This window comes from Taeniopygia guttata, chromosome 4, assembly GCF_048771995.1.
Source record: "Taeniopygia guttata chromosome 4, bTaeGut7.mat, whole genome shotgun sequence".
Taxonomy (NCBI): domain Eukaryota; kingdom Metazoa; phylum Chordata; class Aves; order Passeriformes; family Estrildidae; genus Taeniopygia; species Taeniopygia guttata.
Window position 1 is genome coordinate 4,262,045 of NC_133028.1, and position 20,064 is coordinate 4,282,108.

The following is a 20,064-nucleotide window of genomic DNA, read 5'->3' on the forward strand; positions in this document are numbered from 1 at the left end:
AGAGGGGAAAAAAAAAAAAAAGGCTTCTTTAGGGAGGAGTATTGCTTAGTTTATTCTACTAAACCTGTTGTTTATCAGTAGGATAGCATTGTTTTTCCTCTTATCATATGGCACCCAACTCCTGGTTTGTAGGGGAAAAACATTTAGGGTTATTCAGTACTTTGTCAGCAGATTTTGCTGATTTGGTATTCGAATTTCTTTTGAAACTAGTGATACCTTTCCATTAGTATTTATTAGATTTATCTCATAACACCAGCAATGAAGTAGAAATAATTTTGACAAAAAACATTTAGCTCAATAAATGGCCAAAGGAATCTAAATTTCCAAATTTAGAACACTAAATGTCCAAAGTTAACCCTCACTGCTTTCCTCTTTTCTTCATTTTCCACCATGTCATCTCTAATTTTCCCTACATTTGCAGTTAGGGAAGACTTTGCTCTCACTGCCATTTGAAATTTTACTACTTTTCCTCATGTCTTGTTTCATGCTAAATAAAAAATCAGCAGCTCATAAGCAACGCTACTTGAAAAACTCTGAAAATCTAGAGGTAGCTGTGGTATTTCTCTCTTATGTTGTCTTTTTTTTCTGCTTGCAGATAGAAAATGTTTTACTTGTTTTTCAAGGGCTAAGCAGCCGTAAATGTGATAGCATAACTGAGAACAAACAGGACTCATTCTCACCTTGTTATCTCTGCATGAGTTTCAATATTGGATAGGATTTATAATGTGCTGTGATTTCTCACTCACAAGGCTGTTTCAGGAGTAGCCCATAAGGCCAGAGCTGTGATTTTCACTTGCATGGAGGGCAGTGTTTATTATTCAAATGGCAGCAAATGGAAAATCTCAATTCAACACATGCGTTCTACTAGGTCTATAAAAATTTTTTTAAAAGGTAAAACCAGGATAATTCTTTAAATTGTGCAATCCATGGTGGGTGCAGAGTGGCACATGTTGCTCTTGCTGGGGTGTCTGTGCTTTTGCAGAGCAAGGTGATAGTAAAGATGGTTCATTCAAACTCCTTTGAGAACAACCAATCAGCCACGTATCATCTTTAGTGCTCTGTCTTCCCAAGGAAAGTGGAAGGGATCAAATTAAGAGTGGGGGATGTTCTGCTGTGATTTCTTTAATAACTTTATAGTAGAAGAAAGCAACATACGGAGTCAGAGTGTGATAGCAAAGAAGAAAAATAGCAGAAAAGAAGAAAATGTGATTTCTGGAAGATTTTGGAAAATACATCAAAACACTGCCTTCAGAAGCTTATTTTGTGGGTTAGGAAATGTGGGCATGCTCAGGACAGAAGCCTGGACAGAGGAGAGGATTAAATGAATGTTCAAGGAACAGGGGTAACTTTTCCCCTGGTCTGGAGTGCTCAGGACAGGGGTGATCAGCTGCAGAGAAGTCACTCGAGGAAATAAATGCTGCATTGCCACGTGGTGCTTCAATGTGCTCACTGCCATATTCCTGACATGGATAAAAAGGATCTGCACCATCTCCTTGCCCCCAGCCTGGATGAGACACAATCAGGTAGGGATGGATCAGTGGGAGGCAAAGAAGGATGAGAAGTGGGAGGGTATGAATATTTAAATTGAAATTCTAAAAAATGAAATAAATTTTTAAATATTCATAAATATTTCAATTTAAATTTAAATAGGCATTTGAATTATCTGGGTTATCTGTTTTATCACCCAGACTGAACTCACCATTTAGACCTGTGGCAAAGTGAGGGGCAAACCATGTAACCTCTGTCTCAGTTTTTGTCTTTGTAAGGTAAGGGTGAAATAATTTTCTAAAGTATCCTTTTCTCAGAAAATTAACTTTCAAATGTGTTGTTAAAAAAACATAACAAAACAAACAGCCTACCAATAAACCTAGGCAGCACAGAATTATTATCTGTCTAGAGAATTTGATGGGTGAAACTGAAAAAAAAAAACTCTCAGTCTAACAAATAATAGTGTTATTAATGGGGCTTCTCAAAGTATATTTTCTTGGCAATATAGGCATGCCAATAAAGGTTAATTAAAATGGCAGGCAATTATGATCAGATTAAATGGGGTGTATACTAATCTCCTGCACTTGCACAAGAACCTAAAAAGCATATGACTTGGGGATGACAACTGAAAGCTCAGTATTTTTAGCTGAATTCAACAGAATTTTCTTACACTCAATTAATTTCTGCATAATAAAGAGATGAAACATTTGCTTTTCTTCCCATCATCTCTATGGGAGGAGTGAGGCATAATAGCAATATTTCTGGCACAGAAATATGTCTATGAAAATCTGAGAGTAATTCAGGAAAGAGAAATGCACCTATGAAAGAAACATCTGAAGTTGTGTCAGGGGAGGTTTAGGTTGGATATTAGGGAAAGGTTCCTTCTCCAGAGGGTGCTGGGCACTGCCCAGGCTCCCCAGGGAATGGGCACAGCCCCAAGGCTGCCAGAGCTCCAGGAGAGTTTGGACACCACTCCCAGGGATGCACAGAGTGGGATTGTTGGAGTGTCCATGCAGGGCCAGGGGCTGGACTGGATGATGCTTTGGGTCCCTTCCAGCTCAGGATATTCCATGATTCCATAGATAACATTCTTGGATACTCCCTGGATAGGTGAGGACAACTTCCAGCAGCAGAAGGCACAGGATGATTCCTTCTCCCTTTGCCATCACTGCTAGCTTAACTGCTAATTTCATTCTGTTTAGGGCATCACACAGACATTTGGATGCCATGATACATTTTGGGGGTGGAAGGCTCTATCTGGGTTCTTTCACTGAAGAACTTCTGGTGAGTCTTTTATCACCTGCAGTTCTTTTGGAAAAGAATTGCTCAGGCACTGAAGAGATCAAAGACAGGTCAGAATGAAAATTTAGATCCATAGGTTGATGCCTGTTGGTGTGAAATGCTTGTCCTGTTCACTCATTAAAACAAAGAAACCAAAGACACAAAAGAAAATCTTTCTGTCCTCATCCTTGATCCAGAGTGTACAAACACCTCTGGAAAAGAGGGAAAAGTACTTTTTTTCTATTTTTTCTATTTTTTCTTACCAGATGAGTCTACTCTTCTGTATTTTCTATAATAACCCACCAAGAGAAGCACATTGGTGTTATGGATGTAAAATTATAACTTTTAACATCTGAAGTTCAAAAGATTGTAATTTCATTAACAAGGACCCAAACCCAGGGCTTTTCTTCATAATTCAACTGTCTTGATAATCAATAAGTAGCAGACAGATTTAGATTCCCCATCTCCATGTGTTGGCAGAACTGTATCTGAATGGTACAAAATAGATGTCTAGCCCATAGCAGGGAGTTGAAAAAAGATGATCTTTAAGGTAATTTTTAACCCAAACTGCTCTATGATTTCATGAGTCTATGAAAATTACTTGAAGGGAAATGATTGAGATGAGAAAACTTAAACCCTGCTGTTATTCCTTTTTTTTTTTTTTTTTGATTGTTAATTTTCCATTTACTGTAGTGATTTCCAGAAGCAAAGTACTGATATCTCAAAATACCTGTGAAACTGCAGGGCTGGAATGCAAATGAAACACCATGAAAACTGTAGTTTGCTCACATTAAGTTAACACATAGTAAAGATGTAGTAGTATTACCATAAACACAGTTTGATTTAATTTATGGACTTCTTTACATGCACACTCCTGTATCCCTGAGGGCAATAAAACAAAACCCGAAGAGAAAATAGAAAACGAATAAAATATATCTTGTCTTCATTTGTGTCAAAATCACAATAAAAGGAGGAAATATAATCAACTTAGATGTTGTTTTCTTCTTATTTATAAAGCTTACTGTTTCACTCTGTTTTAATTACCATCATAGTGTTATTAAAGTGTTGTAGCACAGAAAAGGCTGCATCCCACCTTGGCAGCCAGATTAGTATCTAGTTCTAAATGGAGGGCACTTAATTTAAAACTAGTTCTATAAATAATTTCTCAAGTCTCTGTTTTCTGGGGCTTTGCTCCTCTTTTTTTCTTTTTTTCTTTCTTTTTTTTTTTTTTTTTTTTCCAAAGTGCATTTCCTTCTAATTTTATGGGTCTTAGCAATTCTTTGAGCTGGATGAAAGAAATTGAATATTTCACATACAGAGCTGTATAAGGACAAGCAGTGTTCTTTCTAGATGAATGGTATATCGAGCTGTGTCTTCCCCAGGGCAGAGGAAAATATGTTGAACTAGATACAATTGCTGAAAAACAATAACATCAGTTTTTTATCCGAAAAATTGATGCCGAATAGGAAAATGGAGAGGGAATATCAGAACGCACCCAAAAGAATGCCAATAGTTTTGGTTTATCACTGCAATATGTCTAAACCTTTCAGATTTTTTTTTTCTTTAAATCATAGAAACAAACAAAGTCTTTTCATACTGGAATGGCTCTTTGTAAACCCTCAGAAGGACAATACAGATCTTGTTATGATTTGATTGAATGGCTGTAGCTGGGTGCATTGCAATCTGCTCATGGGTTTGGAGTTTATTGCTGTGTTTTTGTGCAACAAGGTCCAGCAACAAAAAATACATCTCATCTTAATAAACTCTCTCTGAAGAAAGAGCACACTGAGACCTCCTGCTAAACACCCTGCTTTGTGATCAGGGCAGAACTGTACTGTCTCGATTAAATAATGAAAAAAAAACAGAAAAAAGTTTTAAAAAGCCCTTTGCAACTTTTAATTAACAGAGCAATCTTTGTTGTTTGCAAGGGTTGTGGTGGAAAAACTTTTATCATTAGTTAGCACTGCATGGCTGGATTAATTATAGATACATTAATAATATATAGTGCAATTTTATATTACTTAATGATTTTGATCTTTCCTGGTATAAACCTATTGAGGTTACTAAAGCTGGGGTGATTTTTAAAAATTTTTGTTCATTGGTTTATCTTTAAATTATTATAGGTAAATTAAATGCAAAAGAAATGAGGGCATAAAAGCAGAGAGAAGGGTAACAAATAAGTTACAGAACTCTGTGTTTTAGAGCAATTCACCACAACATTCAGTAGGTATAAACACAGAAATATAGGGATCCATTTTTAATAGGATAGATTTTTCTTTTATTTGCAATTCTGTTGTGTAAAAAATAATGCTAATTATATGACTATAGAACAGAGCCCTGGCATTATTTTTTCGGGCACTGTTAAAATTCCATACATACAAGATAGCTGACATTTAAAACAAGCAGAATCTCCTCCATCTAGAAAAACCCTCCTTCCTCTAAGAATGTCATAAAAATGACCCTTCAAAACCAGAACATATGGAGTTAATTTTCTAGATGAAGAGGAAATGCCTTCAAGCAAACCCCTCCCTTGACTTGCTGGCCAGGCTTCTTTTCACACAGTCCATGGTATAAGTGAATTTCTGGGCTGCTGGTGCCAACACATGCCCAATTCTCCATCTACCAATATCCCCAGTGGATTTCTGGGCTGCAGGTGCCAGTTCATGCCCAGTTCCCCATCTACCAATATCCCCAGTGGATTTCTGGTCTGCAGGTGCCAGCTCATGCCCAATTCTCCATCCACCAATATCCCCAGTGGATTTCTGGGCTGCAGGTGCCAATTCATGCCCAATTGTCCATCTCCAGAGCCACCACTTGCCACTTGTAGGAGCCACTGACTGCAGCTCTTTGGATGTCACCATCCAGCCAATTCATTATCCACTGAACAGTCCATCCCTCAAACCCATATTTTTACAATTTAGCAGCAAGGATGTTGTGTGGAACCATGTTAAAGGTCTTGAAAGAGACTCAGAGAGGTTTCAAATAAGCACCCTGGGGCGTTTAGGATTAGGGATAAATTAGGGATTAGGAAATCACATGGTTTTGGATATGTACCTCAATTAATAATACCTGTAGGTGCATTCAGTCCACAAATCTTGAACAGCTTTCCCAGCATTAATGATATCATCCTTGCCCAGAGCTGGTATATTTTCTTGTCTTTATTTTACAAATAGGGAAAACAATGGGACAGTCTGTGATTTTGAATTAACCCAGTTATCCTCAACTGATTTCAAAAGAGAAGAACACAAAACTGAACTCGAAGAATCAAAGTTACAGAAGACCTCTAGGTTGGGGGATATTTGTCTGTTTGTAGCCTCCTATTTTTGAAGCACTTTTGAGTGTCTGTCCCCAGTTTTTGGTAATAAAACACTTTTAGAAAGTCTCATTTAAAGGGCTGGCCTACAGGAACAAGGCCAGGTTGTAGTAAAGGAGGAATGAAGCCAGTTCTCTTAGGAGCTTCCTGTGCTCTCAGCCAGAATAGAATCCCTTTTATGGTTTCTTTTTTTTCTCCCTCACCAAGTCAGACCTTTTGTGTGACCCTAGAAAAATACCCACAGAGAGGTGATCAAAGAATAACAGCATGTGGGGTTTTTTAATTCCTCTCTTCATGCTGATTTCAAAACAACTTGAAAACATGTTTCAACAGAATCTGTTTGATGGGAGAACTGAGCAGTCTACACTGGATGGAGAATATACCTATTTAGCAAGAGGCTGATGAGGACATTTTTTTTTTTTTTTTTTTTTTTTTTGTTTCCATAGGGGAAACTTTAATCTCTAAAATTGAAGATACAGGAGAGGGGGATGTTATTGATGGAGATTGCAAATCTGCCTTTAATTGATTGAATGTTCCCAGTGATTTTGCAGATATGAATTTTACTAGCCCTAAGAGACACTGGAAACTAAAATATTTGTCTAATACTTAAATATAGCACTTGGCTGCATGTATTTAATGCTGTCTAAATTTCAGACTGTCTGTACTTTAAGCCTCACTGTTCTTCAGCATTATGGGGCCAGTAAATCAAATACCTTTAGATCTCTAACTCTATCTCAAACCTTCTGCATTAATTTGTGAACTGGTGGAATAATTGTGTGGTCTATATGCAATTTTTCCCCTCTTCTTGTCTTCTCCCTGTTCAGTTTGCATTGCCCAGGATGATGGATTAGTTTTAAAAATCAAATATCACTACCTATTATGATGCTTCTGAGAAGTGGCTGGGGTGAGGTGCCCCCCACGTGTTTCTGATGAGGTCTTGGGTTCCCTCTTGGAGACCTCTCTGAGTGTGTGGCTTAACTGATGTTTAATGGATCCCAAAGAAAAATCCAAGCAGGGGAACATGTTGCTTGCAGTAATTAGTTTGGTTTGCTCACACTGGCATCAAACACCTCAACATCTTTCCACGCTGTGCTGCATCCTGTGAGACTCAACATCAGTAGCAGCCAGACAGGTTCATTCCCTGACTGTGCAGGAGTCTCTCACACAGAAAAAAATCCTGTGATATTTTTGAGTAGTTTTACAACTCTGTCTTGCCAAATTTTAGCTTACCTTCAAATTTTTGTTTTTCTTTTTTTGGGTTTTTTTCCTTTTTCGGTTTTTGTTTTGTTTGTTTTGTTATTTTACTCTTTTTTTTTTTTTTTTTTTTTTTTAGAAATCTATCTGGTTTATTTCTATTTAAATAATCCTTACTTTCCTCAGTTTGTTTTTCATGTTCTATTTTCCTTTTATTTCATGAAGCCACACATTGAAGTAAATTTACTGTAAATATGTATGTACTTTATAAATACTATGTACCTTAAGAGGCACCCTTGACTGTCGATAGAAAATAGAATTTAATAATGAATAATAGCAAGAAGAAAGTAAAAGGCATGAGTGTAAGTGGAAGGGGTCAAAGTTGCCAAGCTGGCCATTAATATTACTCAATAGTAGAGAAAGATTTTTTTTTCTTTTTCATGACAATTAGTGGTAAAATAATCCTTTCTGCACTGAGATGAAAACAAGAACTTTAGTAGTTTCCCATGAATAAATAATTTCGTTAAAAGTGCAGCAGTCAAGATGAATTTATCTCTATCATGTATACTTGTCCTGGAATAGATAGGTCTGATATAGAAGAAGTTTTGAACTGCAGTTTTCATAGCCTGTAACATTATTATGCAAAATAGTTCCATTTCTTTTCTTCTTTTGGCTCTTTATTTCTGTGAATATGTGTTGACAAATATATATATATTAAATAAGTACACTTACATATATATAATATATATCTCTCTACATTAGTATATTTATGTAAGCAATTTATATTTTGACAAAAAAGAAAATATGGCAGTTTGAAACACTTTTCTTAAATGATATTTCATGGAAACTGCCACTTTCTTGTGAAACATTCTCTTCTTAAAAGAATTGCAGAGACTTGTAATATGAGCTTTTTTACCAACCTTATCTGAAAGACCTAACTTCATAAAAATGAGAAGTGCACACAGGCAGGATGCAAATGTACACAGCAAATAAGGAGGAAATTTACCTTGTGTGCACAGACCTACTAATGAGCAGCAAGAAAGAAAAAAAAATCTGGTTGTAAACCAGATTGTCTTGCATTCACAATGATCTGATTACATGGAATAGAAAAGCACATGCCTCTCCTGGAGGAAAAGCATTATAATATTCCTATTAGCAGCCCTGCAGTATTTATGGCAATATTTAACTGAAGGGGTTACACAAGGTGGCAGCTTGGTGTGAGGTTAATCAGGACCCAAATGCCAGTGGTCTGATGATGCTGCCACAAAAAACAGATTTCTCAGAGACACCTGGCAGACAGGGAGATGTTCAAGTGTGGCACTCACTTTGGTCATTTAAGGCATGTATTTAGCAAAGACAGTCAATGAGGACATAGATCTTAACCGTTCACTGAAGATTTGGACACTTCCCTTTTTATGGAGGGTTTCTTTTGGCCATCCCATGTGCTGTTGAAAACTGCCTTGGTTTATCTGCTGTTTCTCACATTTTCTTGCCAGCAAGACTTCCTTGTGCATGGGTCAGCAGAGAAGCAGAGATTTTCAACACTTCATTTTGGAGGGCTTAGGGAGATGGTGACAGCTGTTCATTCAAACATATCAAATGCATCTCATCCCCACTGGGTATTAATGGCATTTTGTCTATAACAACAGATAATTATCTCATCTTTTGTCACAAAGCAACTCAGTGTGACTCTGACATGTGAAACTTTCCTGAGTGTAGGTTTATCAATAACTAAAAAGGTAAATATTTGAAGGTTGCTGGGGATTTGTTTTAATCAGCCTCTTTGTTCCTGCTGTTATTCTTATACTTGGCTACAATACATATGACAATCCTGTCAAAATTCTTCTTATCTATAAGAAATTTTTGATTCTGGTTTTATGCTGATGCCACTTAAGAATGTGAGACCTAAATTCCTGGGATCTAAATTCCTGGAGCATGATTGCAGCCAGTAAAAGTACTCTGTTAGCAACACAGTTTTCCTCTCGTAGGTACACTCAGAATACCTCTGACAGGGATTTGTTCTCTTGATATTTTAAGATGAAAAGTTCATGACTACCAGTACCTGTTCTATATGCAGAGAAGCCAGATGGAGCCATGAATCACTCTAAATATTTCTTTTGAGGTTAGCATAAGTGAATTGCTTTTCAGGTGGGATCCATCAGGTCCCCAAAATGTGTTCTTGTCTACAAATTCATCCTGCTGCATTATATTGCTCTTCTTCAAAATGTTAAATGTCTTGATTTGCATTTGCAGGAGTTGATTGAGCCCTTGTTCTTACTTCCATGCATAAGGATTGCATTTTATCTTTTTTTTTCACTGTAATTTTTAGTTCATGTTTCTTTCAGAGCTACTGTTACATGGACTTAATTTTCAAATCATTTTACAAATATATATTTTTCTATTGTCACTGTGAATTGTGATAAAAATGTTGGCTTTGTTTTCTTTCCTTATCAATTATTAGTCTGCTCACCTTCTGAAATCCCCAGTTGCATCTTCTGATGGAGACTGAATGAAATGTTGTCTTTGTTCAGAAACTTATTCCATGCAATAGCTGTGTTAGATTTTTTTTTTTTCCAGGAAAAGGCAAGAATAAAATAAAGAAACTCTAATTTTTACCAAATCATGTTCTAAGCAAAATTTTCAATGGTTCCATTATGCTGATCTGTGAGGGACATTTCAGAATAAAGTTCTCATTTTCAGTTAATGATCCAAAACCTGTGATGATTAAGATTCTAGATCCTTACACTTAGGGGTGAAGGGAATTTAGGACCGTGAGCAGCAGAATCATCGTCTAGTGGAAGATGTCCCTACCCATGGAAGGGAAGTTGGAACTGGATGGTCTTCAAGACTCATTCAAACCCAAACCATTCAGTGTTTTTTTGTTTCTACAACAACCTGAACCATTTTGTGTTTCTATGACAAATCTGAACTTGGAATCACTTTGCAGAGTTGACCAAGGTAGCTCATCCTGACTTAGACATTGTCACATTCAGGCTATGCTGTGCCAGAAAAACATATCTCTGGTTTGGGACAAACCTTGATTGTTGTCACCATCTGAGATTCTTCCCTGAATGAATTCTGAATGCAAAAGTCAGTGCTGAAACTACCAGCTAACCCTAAAACTCCGACCTGTTACCTCTCTGTACCACCCTACCTTACTCTACCTTTCCTTTCCTTCAGTGAGACTGGAAGGCAGGAGGGAAGATAAATTATCTTCATTGGCTTATATATCTAAGATACAGGGCTTTAAATAAAAATTATGGTGGATGTATAAGTGATTGATTAGAGCATGTTGTTTGCATTGTATTTGGAAATAAAAATGTAGGAAGGAGGGAATTTCAATAGCAAAGTGGAAATGGCTGTCATCAGGATTAATGTTAAATGATCATTCATGTCTGACTTATCTCACGCTAAGTTTTCTTCAGTAGAATTTTAATAGTGTAGACTTTATTGTGCATTATGATGATAAGATCCTGCCAATGTTTAGTTGAGCTGGTTAATTTACAGGAGCTGATTTAAAAGGTAGCTCTTGTGTTAGGGAATCTGTCCTGTTGGATTGATAACCCAGCTTTTAGGATATTTTTTCCATGGAAGCAGATCTTCATCTTTTCTCCCCATCTATGCCCTTGTGCTCCAGCTTCCAATTATTCAACTGTGAAGGGAATTTCTTTCATTTTTAGAAACAAACATCCTCACCACATGATTTATAAGGTTGTCTGTAAAGTGAACTGATTATTTAGGTTTGTAAATATTTCTATAGAATTTTGTGGTATGTTAAGTTTTTGCCTAGGGATAAATAGAAACTCTATCTCATTTAAGCCCAGCTTGGAGAGAAATTTTTCTTCTGAAAACATTTTTATGTATTTACTCACAAGTTTTATCATCAAATGTAACCATTTAGCATACAACTCATGTATGCTTATAACACTTCACAGGCACTTTTCTCACCACTGAAATTGAGCCACCGATGCTGAATGTGGCAGCTCTTTAACAATTCTCATCTGTGCAATGTGAGAGTTTAAACAGAAAATGGCCTTACTACTTTCCCAGCTTTAATGCATATTCAAACATTTTCTGTCAGCTGTCATTTAGTTCCCTCAATTCCATTTGTGTATGTGCACTGGCTGCCATTTCTGTTGTCACTCTGAACTGAATCCCAGGATCTCAAAAGATTTTCTTCTATACTGGCCTTCCTACAATACTCAGCACCCTAGGATTTAGAGTAATTTCAACTAATCCATTGTAAAATATGACTGGAAAAATTAAATTCTATGCCTGGTTCTTGCAGCCAGCCCTCATCTGTTCACCAGCCATAGCAGAAGATGTAAAAGAGATTTAGCAGCAAAGGATTTAAAATTCTCATGTCTTTTCTCCTCACTTTCTGCACTCATCCAGACAATGAAGTTTTACTGGCACAAATGTTCACAGCAAATGAAAAGCAAATCCTCATATGAGCATCTCTAGAAGGTGAGATTTAAATCTGAAAGGCATCCAGTGGGAAGCCCTTCTGTGTTCACCCATTCAAAGAGCAGGGAGATAGAAAACATGGCATCTTTTCTAAATGAAAGTGATAAGCAGCACATGTTGAATCTCAAATATTTGCACTCAGTCCCCAGGGAGAAATACTGGGAGATGAAAATGGTGAAATTAATTCACACAGCATCCAATCTAATATTCATTAAAATGAATGAAAAGACAGTTTGAAATTGGACTAGGCCTATAGGTCCCAGAAAGGTACCCAAGCACATGAGAAGTCATTGTCTTTAAGCTTGTGTTTAAAGTTATGCACATATAAATGTTTAAATACCTAGTTCATTTTGGGCCAGAATATATTCAATAAGGAACTAGTGACTTGCCCTGCAGGGGAAACAAAACAAAACAAACAAACAAACAAACAAAAGATGAAATTTGCTTGATATATTTTAAATGTTTAACAAAACATATCCACCAGCTAAACAGAGATATTCAAAGAAAGTTTCCTACAGAGTTTGCATTGGTAGAATGCTAAATGATTCACCTTTTGGAAGTGGCAGTACAGCAGATGCCCCCAGATAATTTCTCCAAATCCTTTGAGGCCAGGTATTTTTTTTTCTTTTTGCAGATTATTGTTCTGTATTATTCAAGTATGCTTTGGTGATGAGAATTATAAACCTTGTGTTTTGTCTTTTCTCTTAGAAATACAGAGTAAAGCACTTCACCAAAAGTCTACTTAAACCAAGTATGCTTAAAACTTAAATTTTCATAACTCGATGCTCTATACTGGATTCTAAAGGCAATTCAGAAAATGTCCTCAATTTTTTTCCCTGGACTTGTGTTTTCCTTTGAAACATTTTTATTAAAATATTAACAACATCTATCCTCCAAAAGTTAATCAAAAGTATGTCTTATAGCTGTAGTTAAGTTTTTCTTTCTTTTTTAAACCAAATAGAGTTTTCCTCTGGATAAAATTCAAGTCCTGCTGAGTGTAACTACTGGCACAGCCAACATCAGGAGAAGGGATTTTGTTTGTACCTACTTTAGAGAGAAAGATTTTTCAAAAAACATTTCAGAGGAGTTTTGCATCTGTGGAATACCAAAGCTAGGTTGTGTCTGGAATACATTGCTGAACTTACATTTTAAACTACTTGGACATGAAAAAAACTGCATAAAGAAAGCCAAGAGAGAATGGAACTTTGTAGGTAAGGTATGGGCAGAGGCAATGGACCATATTAATAATGTAATTTTAATTTGAAGTTCTTGTCTACTCTGATTGAAAATCACTGCTTACTTTAGTACTTTAATGTCTCTGTACATGAAATGTGACAATTTCCAGGCTGTTCAACAAAGAAATCATATTTATTCTCAGAAATATGGAATGTACATTATTGGAATGTTTCATTTTGCTTTGTTATCAACTTTGTCATAGAATGAAAGAAATTCACTTTCAGATTGCATTCAAAACAGAAATTATTGATACGTTATCTGCTGTTATGACAGTTAGAGATCTTTCTGTATTTCAATTCTGAAATCTTAAATTTGATACACTGCCTCTCAGGCATTTAATAAGAAACAAATCTTTAACAAACTTTAAGTTGAATAATAACATCATGAATCTCATCTCATTACCTTTTCTCTAATGTACTTCCTTTGTAACTTATCACTTCGTGCATGTGCACATCCAAACATTATAAATCAAATTTCATACCTGCATAAAACATTGAAATAAATGGCTTTATGCTGGCGTAAAAAATCCAGTGATGAACTGGGCTCTGTTCCTGCTTATTTTGCTCTCCTGGGAAATAAGAAAGGAAGACAAAGACGAGTAAAACATCCAGAAAAAGATCAAATGTGAGACAGCATAAATGGCCTGAAATTGATTCCTTTTACTCTGGTGACATTTCATTAACTTCAGGGAAGTTTTGGAGGATTTTTATAGAGAGGTAAGTTAGAAGAGAATAGGGTGAAAGAAAATAAAGACTTTTCTTCCAGACCCCAATAGCTTGATTTGCTGAACTGTGATTTTATACAGGGAGGGCAATACACTACTTTCAACTCTCCAAAATAACCTTGTCTCTTATCTCTTTATTCACATGTGACTTTGAAGCTCATTTATGTCAAGACTTTCTGGGGAAAATCCCAGCCATGCAGCAGCCCAGAAAAAAGGTTTGTGCAAAAAAATCCTAATCCCAACTCTGGTATTTTTAAGTGTAAGTTCTTTTAACCTTTTTTACTAATCACAATAAGAGGCTGTGACTATGTGATTATTCAGAAATGTCCCAGGAAGATGGGTTATTTAAGGAAACCAGATATATTGTGTTTTCTATCTGCTGGTGACTATTTTTTAGTTACTCCAACCAGAAAAATTGTACAAACACATAGCCACTGGGAAGTGGAGCTTTTAATTAAGCACTGAACAGTCATCTGTATTGGGAATATCCCCTGTTCCACATATTCAGTGGGGAAATATGAACACTAAAACACTTTCTGAGTCAAAAATCAGTCTATAGCTGGAATTAGGCCCAAAGTTCCTGCTATTTTAATCATTGTACAGTTTAGTACTTCTCTTGATTTAGATGAAACATTCAAATTTTGGGGTGGGCCTCAGCTTGCAGATTCTACAACATCTGAGAGTAGATGTCTGTGAGAGTCTGGAGGCAGCTGTTGCAGAGCAGGGATCTGGAGCCACTCCAAACACAGCAGCAGAGCTGTGGCATCTCCCCAGGTTTAGACAGTCTGGAGGAAAACACAAATCCTCTGGGCTTGTGTGGCTGCAAGCCACTCTGAGTGTCCTGGAGTGTCCCAAATGCCACCAGGTGGGTTTGGCAAATGAACTGAATTCGTAGACCATAGCAGCCATAAAGAACTGAAAAAAATAACATTATAAAGAACTGGTGAGTGGACATCTCAAGCAAATACCTCTTAGGGTTCTTCTAAGATCACAGCCAGGACAGATCTAATCAGTGTCATAATTATAGAAGCAAATTCAGGCTCAGCCTGACGGACCCCCTTTTTCTGGACAAATCAATGTCATGGCAGTCTAGAGAGCCACTCTGCTGCAGCAAATGTAAAATTACTCTGTGTCTGTAGAACAGCTGATAATAAAACATGAATAAATGTCCCATACAAGCTGTGGCTGCCTCTGGATCCCTGGACTGTCCAAGGCCAAGTTGGATGGCGCTTGGAGCAACCTGGACTAGTGGAAGGTGTCCTTGTCTATGGCACAGGGTTGGAATTGGATGATTTTTAGGATCCCTTCCAACCCAAACCATCCTATTCCCTGATTTTTTCACTTTGCCTAGAAAATAAATAATGAAATATCCTCTCACTTAGGCTGTGCAATGAATTCAAGAACTTGCCTGATTTCAATACTTGCATACAGCTGGTGCTCTTGTTCTTTGAAATCTGTCAATTTTATTTTCTATTTTAAAATATGTTTTAAAAACTTCATGACAGTCAGGCAGCACCAGTATGAAAGTAAGTTTTACAGCCAAGTAAAATCCATGAAAATCTGTATTCCTTGTGGAGAGATTAATGCAGCTGCTGGTGCAAACAACAGTGCCCCAAGGTGTGCTTGCATTATTTTGTGACTGATACCTGCTGTGAAGGGTGGCTGAACACAAAGCTGCCAGATGCTCTCTGTGACTTGCATATCTGTAAGGTCATTTGTGTGTTCTGATGACTGAGGTGTAAATGATAAAATTATAGAACAAAAAAAATAATCTTTATTGGTTCTGAGTTTTACCTCATGACAACAATGATACAGCATTTGATGGACTTTTGATGGAACTAAATTTAATTCAGAAGAAACATAACTGAGTCATGATTCTACCTGTTTTCAGCTGCTGCTGATGCAGTTTTCTCTCTCAAGCTTTTAAGGGTTGCAATGGTGAAGAAAATGTGCTTCTGTTTATTTATTGATGTCACATATAACTTCATCCAGGAGAGTTCTTGATGGTTTTGGTTTTTCAGAGAAGTGCCAAGTGGAAAGGACAAAATTCATCTTAGTCTTTATAAAAATGCAAATGTGAAGTTCTCCATCATTGTGGTGTCATCTGAAGACCTCAACAAATGCTTCATCCCTTGTGCTGTTCTGTCAGACTGGGGAGGAACTCCTGGAGGTATTCTGGGTTAAATTCACAGTCAAAAAGATTGAGGTAAAGAAAGCACTGAGATGGAGATGTTCACAGCAAATAATCCTGAGATGGGAATATGCTGATCAGACACCCAGAGACAGGTCTGAATTCACTCCTGGTGGAACCTGCAGATGACCCAAGGATTGGTGTTTTATTGAATAAGAAAGGGATGCACCAGTCATATGACCAGCTTTGTTTTACTTGGTAATTTTGGACCTCTCAAACAAATCCTGTGTCAGCACAGCTGAATAAAGCATTAGAGACCATGGAACAGGGAATGTCAGTTATGCAGAAAAAGTGCTGGGAATTTAAGGAGCTACATGGATCCAGGTGTTCTACAGTCAAGAAAATCAAGCTTTCTGTGCAATAGTGTGACTGTGATTGCTGATGTACAAAGCAGGGATTAATTCATTAAAAATGAAGGTTAACAGAAGCTTTCCTGTGTCATCTGTGAGCCCAGTATTGGAAAACTGTGAGCAGGCAGAAATAAAGGCTTTTGAAGACATAAGAGATGTCAGAAACTGATAAATATTTGAATTTTCACAAGGAGATTGAGAACTGACTTCATTAGAGCACATAAATACTCTCTCTGAAGAAAATGCCAAGTGCTAAAGGACCTTTAATCATGCATAATTGTTGAAATTTAGAATTGCATTGATGTAAATTCAAAACAAAGTACAAATCCTTAACATGGAAAATAATCATAGTGAACTACAAAAACTGTAACAACTCCTCAGTCTCCTGAAATCCTCAAAATCATTCAAGAGCATGAATAAAAGTGATTCCTGTCTGTCAGGAGATAATTTGATGACATTAAGGGGTCTGTGATATATTAGAATCTGACTGGGCCATCTAATAACTTGAAACTTTTAAAACTATGAAAAGAGTTTTTGAAGGCTCTTCAAGAATACCAAGAAGCAGAGGAATCAGGAAGTTTGAACAAGGAATTTCTCTTTTTCTGAGAAAGATGGATGATGTCAGGATGAACCACGAAGATTGGCAGCACAACCAAAGCTCAAGGCAGGCTGAACCAAGCCTGTGATTCCCTGAGAATTCAAAACCAGCTTGAAACTCGATTCCAAAGCCGAAGTGCTGCTTTGTGAGTGCCTGAAAATGTTGCTGAAGGCTCACACACATTCTGTGGCCAAGGCTATGGAGCCTTTGTTTTCTTTGTTCATATCAGTTCTAGCAATCTTAATTTGTATTTCTTTCAGGAGCAAAGATAGGCTGGAGAATCCAGAATGGATGGTCCTTTGGGATTTAGGTGACATTTTTTGTCTTTGTGTAATGCATCTGTAACAACAGAGGGAAGGATAAAACTTCCATGTCCAACACTGATCTGTTAGTGCATATATAAAAAAAATTACTCTCCTGAAGGATGAAGTTCAAAAAGAAAACAATTGAAGATATCAAGCATGGAAATTCTATTAAATAGGCCATTGAAAAATATATGAGGAAACAAACTGAAGCTCTCTTGGGAGAGCTAGTTTATTAAGTTTCCAACCCAAATTATGGATCAGATAGTTATGGGTTCAATGAGGCTCAAATGTTTTTGCATTGTTTGCATCACTAGACCTTCAAACCCTGTCAGATCCACTGATATCTTTAATCACACTTAGTGATAAGCAAACATGAAAAGATTGAGCCCTCTCGTTCTGAGGGTATTCAGATATGAATTCATATTTATTTTTGGTTAATTTATCCCTATTTCTATAGTTTATGGGTACTTATTTATTAATTGTAGAAGACAGCAGAGTGAGGAAATGTTAAGTAGTCTATCCAAAGCTTAGACACCTCTTCGGCCTCAAATATTTGGCAAGAGCTACAAAGTATTTTATGCTTGCAAATAACTTTGGGGTAATTTTCTTTAAGAGCAGGGCTCTGGTTTGTCAAAGCATCCACTATCATTAAGCTATTTTTGTTACATTTACAGAATCTAAAGCTGGAATGCACAGCTCATAGAATTTATTCAGTGATGCCTGTATTAATTCCCTAAAATCTCCTGGTTAAACCTGCTAATATCACTTTAAAAACCTTTCTAATCTTGGAGACTGTAGCTCATGGAACTGATCATGTTCTTGGATAAACTTTTGAAATGCTGAATTAACCTTCTTTTTAATCTGTGGGACTCATTTCTTATGTAAATTTGTCTGTCTTTGAACCCCAGAGATAACATTTTGTTTGTTCAGTGATTTCTTTTGTCAACATAGACATTTACCCTTCATCCATATAGTTCATATCCATAAAACGTGACCAGACTGAGATCCTTTGGCTTCCCTGTAGGATATTTATGAGTAGATGATAATCGTGCATATGACAGGGAAATTGCAAGGCTTGGGTCTTGTCTTCAGGGAAACTTATTTGGTTTTTTATATAGTTGCTTCTGCAGTAATACTATTCACTATGGCAGCCAAGGTAATGATGATTTCTGATGATGCTTAGATTTTGCATAAAGAAATCCTTGGTTCCAAAGCTTTCCTGTACAGCTGATGGCATTTCTTATCAGTCATAAAGTGAAAAAAAGAGAAAATAGCTCAATTTTCAGGCTTTAGCTATTCTTTTCTCTTGCCACAAGATTTGAGATGAAAGCTGTCTAAAGCAGATACTGTTTTAAATATGATACCATATTCCAATGCCACCTAAATTTCTAATTAACCCTGGCTATATATATATATATATATATATATATATGTTTGGTTTTTTTTTTTAGATTCACCCCAAACTACCATCAGAGAGATCAGAATCTATTAATCTTGTGCCTCTAGCCAATAAACCTTTGTTATGTATGGAATAGGCTTTGGATACAAGAAGGTGAGGCTTTACTTTCTTAATATTCTTAATACTTTTTTGCCAAACACATTCTTAATTTTTTTAAGAGTTCATTAGGTTTTTTTTTAGGTTCAGGTAAACTGTTCAAAGTTAGTAGCACTCTGTTATTTATGTGCTTTACATGTTCACACGATTATGGATAAATATAGTTTTGAACTTGTGTTTGTATTGTAAAGACAGGTACAGCTGGAGTACACAGTGTGAAATTGTGAGGAATTTAGGTGATTGTTTTACTACATGGCTTTAATTAAAGGAGGTCAACAAAAAAAAATACAAAAAAATATTTTAAAAAGTATCAGAAGAAAGCTTTGTGATTAATTTTGTGGATTCCTCAGGTTAAAGAAACCAAAAGGTGAATAAGTCAGAAGGGGAAACCTTGAGTGTGCTTTATTTGTGATCCTGAAAATTACATTTTTTTCTGGATGTCTTGCTCATTTAGCTGCAACAAATGACTCCACTTGAAGAACAAAGAGCTAATATCTCATATTATTAAAACTTATCTGCAGGGTGATGGAAGTTTTACAAGCATAGGAAGTATCAAAAATTTCTGCTATATAGACCTTTTAGTATCAATTTATTGCTTTTGATTATTTTTACTCATAAACTAGTTAATAACTCATCCAGTACCTATTTGCATAAAGAAATAATAGTCCAGTAACTCCTAACTGCAAGATATATTTAATTCTAGGGTTAAAAATCAAGTTTGTGAATGATTTTATGTAAGTATAAATGAATTTGAGCTGTTACATTGATTCTTTTCCTATCAAAACACAAAGAAGGAATAAAACAGAACAAATAAAAATGAAAATAGCTTATACTTCCCTTAATGGCTTTTTTCAAGTTGCAAGATTATGCCATTTTTCATGGAAAAAATTTGTTCTTTTTCTAATTCAAGACTTTAGTTTAAATATGTTTCTCCAGCTTGTCTCTTTTATGCTTTTGCCAATGCATTAATCAGCTGCACAGAACTGTGATCCAGCAGGTCAAGGAGAACTATCTGGGACTTTTTTAGGCCTCATGTAAAAAATTATTGGTCTTCCCAATGGGAAGGGATTTGAAAGGGCCAGTTCAAGCTGGAAAATTGTCACAGCACTGGTGAGCAACAGCAGAACTCACAGTTATGTAAATTAAATGAAATAATTACCCACCGCTTCAGACTGTAACATGTAGGCATCCTCATGTGATTATTACCACTGCTTCACCATGCTCCTGGTTTCCATACATAGACAGTTATTTAGCATATCAGGCATTTTTACATTTTTATTGTGCAATGCTGAAACTTGAGGTGCTATTGGCACTTCTGGTGCAATGTCCAACCCCAGTCTGGCAAACAAACTTAACTGGTAA

General features: G+C 36.4%; 1 long non-coding RNA gene across 3 annotated transcripts in view; it reads left to right on the top strand.

The window, feature by feature from the left end:
• The first annotated feature begins 394 nt into the window (after nucleotides 1–394).
• LOC140683891 (uncharacterized) overlaps nucleotides 395–20,064 on the top strand; it is a 35,629-nt gene continuing 15,959 nt past the window's right edge. Inside the window, exons 1-3 of one of the 3 annotated variants that reach the window (XR_012055484.1) lie at nucleotides 461–1,523; nucleotides 1,689–1,766; nucleotides 12,452–12,548. This is a non-coding gene — a long non-coding RNA (uncharacterized lncRNA). Of the gene's footprint in view, nucleotides 1,524–1,688; nucleotides 1,767–12,451; nucleotides 12,549–13,859; nucleotides 13,919–20,064 lie in introns of those variants that run through there. The other 2 variants (XR_012055486.1, XR_012055485.1) reach the window with 2 other exon arrangements.